This window comes from Acartia tonsa, chromosome 14 (genome assembly GCF_053477335.1).
Source record: "Acartia tonsa isolate MP-2025a chromosome 14, ASM5347733v1, whole genome shotgun sequence".
Taxonomy (NCBI): Eukaryota; Metazoa; Arthropoda; class Copepoda; order Calanoida; family Acartiidae; genus Acartia; species Acartia tonsa.
In genome coordinates, this window is record NC_137273.1 from 1,911,768 (window position 1) to 1,916,242 (window position 4,475).

Consider the following 4,475-nt stretch of genomic DNA (forward strand, 5'->3'; position numbering starts at 1 on the left):
GGAATAGCTCCCCTGGGTGTGGGGGTAATTTTCGGTAATTTCTTCCAAGTCCAATTATGACAAACTTCTAAAAGTCCTAGTATAACGTCCTTTTAGGACCTGATAGTCTTTTCCGTAAGGTTAATAATGGTCTTGGTTTCATTTGAAAATATTAATATTTACCCCATTTTTTTAAAAAGACCGAAAAAAATACACGATTTGCCCCCCCTCACCCTAAACAAAACTCAAAATATAAACCGATAGCTTATTGAAGTAGTTCCATGAAGAAAATAATCTAGTCTAAAAAATATTAATTAATTCTGTTTTGCTCGGCAAACTTAATACCTAGTTATCTTATATTGTCAGTTTTCAGGTTGCAACAAATGACGTTACCAAAAAAAATACAAAATAATATCTAGTTTGTTCCTTGTGTTGACGAGGTCAAAGATTCTTCAAAGCTTATACTCTAGCAGGGAGATTAATCTGTGTCCTGAAAATAAGTATATACTTTAGTCAAATAAAATTTCAAAACTAAGAGGGGGGGGTAATGCAATCTCGTAATCAATGTATAATTGGCACTTAGAATTCGAATTTTGATCTGAAATTTTGCATAATCCTTGGTAAGTCTATTTTCCATAAATAGTAGAAAAAGTTGAAAAAGTAACGGCTGGCGGCTCAGCCCTTTAGCCATTATTTGGCGTTTTTCAATGAAAATACATCACGAAACCTATCTTCACTTCATACTCTTTGCTGCTCCAAAACGTTTTCAAACGTTTCTAGCCGGTAGTTGCTGGTACTAGAAATCTAAATAAATTTTTTTTTTTTGTATCATTTCACATGATTTTAAGCAAAAATATGGTTTAAAAAGATGATTTCTACGTAAGGGGGGGTTAATGCAACCATCTCGTAATCAATGATTAAATGGCATTTGGAATTCAAATTTTGATCTGAAATTTTTCATGAGTAATCCTTGGTAGGTCTTTTTTTCCCTAAATCGAACAAAAAGTTGGAAAAGTAACGGCTGGCCGCTCAGCCGTTTTTGCCTATTTTCAGGACAAATTCATCATTAATTACTTAGGAATCAACTTTTTAAAACATATTTTTGGTTTAATTCATGTTAAATGATTGCAATAACCATTATTTAAAATTTCTAGTACCAACAGCTACCGGCTAGAACCGTTTGGTAAGGTTTTTGAGCCACAAAAAGTTTTATGTGGAGATTATGTTTTGTATACATTACCCAATAATGTTGCATAATGAAGCCGCTAGTCTATTATAAAAAGCAGAATGATGTCTTTCTGTCTGTCTGTCTGTCTGTCTAAAGTGTAAGATCTCAGTAACTGCTGAACCAATAGGGTCCTACTCCTCAGGGAATATACCTACTGGTCTTGTGGTGGCTTTAGGCTACTTTCTTGTGAGCAAAAAATCCCCCGGCAAACAAAAATTCTTTTTGTAAACTAAAACAAATAAGTGGGAGGGGAAAACCCCTGTGAAAAAAATAAATACCCCCCTTTAACTTATATTACAATTTAAAAACGAACGATTCTATTCAGGAGGTGTACTTCCAAATACTTCTTGGGGCGACCCCCCTAGAGGCTAAGGGCGAATCTGCTAGAATATTTAATCGCACTAATTAAATGTATAAAAACTTTATTATGAGGTAGGTACTGTTTACTTGATTAAATTACCCCCCTCCTCAGATTAAGGTGGGTAATGACGACTCCAATCAGCTTTCAGGGGGGTAATTACAGGGGGCGGGGTAGAAAAATCATGGCGAAAAACAAATAAAAAAGTTAGCTTGTATGTCCTTGGATATGTGTACTACTTTATAAAAAGTTTCAGCCTTCTATCTTTCATAGGAAGTGAGAAAATAACATTTCCCCCAATTCATTAATTACAGACAGACTGACGGACGGACATTTGGAATTATAGAGTATCTTCGCAACTAAAAACACAATAGGACAATCCTGTTGCAATACCTACCTTTAAAGAATTTGAGGAAACTTCATTAATTTCTGTAGAATTTTGTTGCAAGGATTATGTGGCATTCCCTTCCATCACCTCTTCATTCTCTCACCACCACTGGCGTCCTCACTTTTATTCCTTCCCAACCTCCAAAAGGGTTTCATCTCTCCGGGTAAAGCTCTGGCATAAGCTAAAACAAAAATAAAATAACGCATTAATTCAGAATTATTTAGTTTTGAATGGACTTATTGACTTTCTGATAGCTATTATAGAGTTGATATGCATCCTAAATTCTATCCAACTGTTATTGCAATCAGGCAAAGTTTAAAATCGACAGGACAATTCTGGAGAGCTAGCAGACGGACTGACCCTAGTTATAAAAAGCTATGTTTAAAAAAAACCAAAGATTATAAATAATATCTACCTACCTCTAAACGGATCCAGTTGAAGAAAAACTTTATTCCAATTCATTGTAAATAATACCTAATATGCGGAACTCTGTAATTTTTTAATATTAGTATTTTTAGGATATAGGAAATAAGTATGTTATCCATCGTCATGTAGCTTAATTTCGTCTTTTAATCAAAAAACGAAATACGTTTTACAAAAAAAGTCCTTGCCCCTTATTATATCAATTATTCTGAAATATGGCTATTAACTGATAATTAATACCCCAACATCGACAAAATAAAGTTGTTTTATCTATATTTTTAACTAAAGAGAATACTCACTATGTGAGTATAAGAATATGTATAACACATGTTATCATGTTCTAGACTATTTTAACACTTCCACCCGACCCCTCTCCCTTACCTTATTTAGAAAATTAAAATCCAAGTAAAGTTTATCCCCCTCCCCCTTCCATAACCTTCCATCTCACATGACTTAATAATTGATATAAAATCAAATTAGAGGAATACTTTATCTACCACCAAATGAATTAAAAAAATTAAAATAATGTTAAAATTTAAAAAAAAATTCTAAAATTAGAGAAAAATATCAATACATTTTTAGGACTTGATTATAGAAAAGCTTCACTTTATTTTTTCATTAAGAATTTTTTTTCTATCTAGAAATCTTTTTTCATAATTCTATTTGCTGACCAAGTGTAGGCTTTTCAGAGATTTTTAACTCCTTGCACACTCCCAACATATGTTGTATATATTATACATAAAAAAAAACTGCGAAGCTTTTCTATAATTAGGGTCGGTCCGTCCGTATGTCCGTCTGGGACAGACAGCTTTTTTTCGTTAGTCTAGGCATGTTAGAATTGTTTAAACTTTGCATGGTTATTCCTGTAGTAGTTAGGTACGATTTAGAAAGCGTAGCAACTCTATAACCGTAACCAGAACGTCCGTACGTCTATTTTAAACATGTTGCTTTTTAACTTATTGTTGTTTTTATATAGTTTATTTCGAGGTAAACTTGAAACTATGAAATTAACAACAAATGTTTATGTTATGTAATTCCCCGCGATTGATCCGGTCTTTTTACTGATTACTAGGACAACTAAGTACAATGTTATAAGAGAAGCATCTCTAAGTCCAAGAAATGTAGGTATGTTCTATACCTTATCCCATATTTAAACAGTTTTACCACAAAGGGGGGGTTTTTAAATGCAACCATCTCGTAATCAGTGAGCAAATGACACTTAGAATTCGAATTTCGATCTGAACTTTTGCATGAGTAATCCTTGGTAGGTCTATTTTCCCTAAATCGAACAAAAAGTTGGAAAAGTAACGGCTAGCGGCTCAGCCGTTCAGCCGTTTTTTGCCTATTTTCAGGGTAAATCCATCATCAATTACGTAGGAATCAACTTTTTAAAACATATTTTTGGTTTAATTCATGTCAAATGATAGCAATAACCAATATTAAAACTTCTAGTACCAATAGCTACCGTCTAGAACCGTTTGATAGCGTTTTGGAGTAGAAAAGAGTATTATGTTGAGAGAGGTTTCGTGACTAATTTGCAATATAGATATCAAACAAATGGCAAAACAGATGAGCCGCCAGCCTTTAGCCGTTACTTTTCCAACTTTTTGTTCAATTTAGGGAAAATAGATCTACCAAGGATTACTCATGCAAAATTATAGATGGAAATTCGAATTCTAAGTGCCATTTGCTCACTGATTACGAGATGGTTGCATTAAACCCCCCCCCCCCTTTACTTAAAATTTTGTTTCAACCTTCATACATATTTTTTCTGTTTTTTTGTCCTACCGTTTCAGAGCTTCGCTTTTATGGATGTTGTCATTCTTTTTAAATAGAAATCAAGTGAATAAGAAAAAGTAAATGGATACTGGACCTTCTTGTAACGATTATACAGTTGCTATGCTTCCTAAATCGTATCTAATTTTTAAAGGAATTATCATCTTAAGTTTCAAATTTTTAGGCTAATTCTAACCTGTTTAAATCAACGAAAACAGCTAACTGTCACAGACACACAGACGGACGGAGGAACCATAGTTATAGAAAACTTTGCTTAAAAAAACTATAAAAGCTAACAATTATCGTCTATAATGAAATATTAA

At 33.3% G+C, this 4,475-nt stretch overlaps 1 long non-coding RNA gene across 1 annotated transcript; it reads right to left on the bottom strand.

The window, feature by feature from the left end:
* Positions 1-397: 397 nt before the first annotated feature.
* Positions 398-4,082, bottom strand: LOC145305314 (uncharacterized). Its single transcript, XR_013874573.1, has 3 exons — positions 2,373-4,082; positions 1,963-2,134; positions 398-469 (listed from the first exon to the last, which is right to left on the bottom strand). It is a non-coding gene; the product is annotated as an uncharacterized LOC145305314 (long non-coding RNA).
* Between the last annotated feature and the right edge of the window lie 393 nt (positions 4,083-4,475).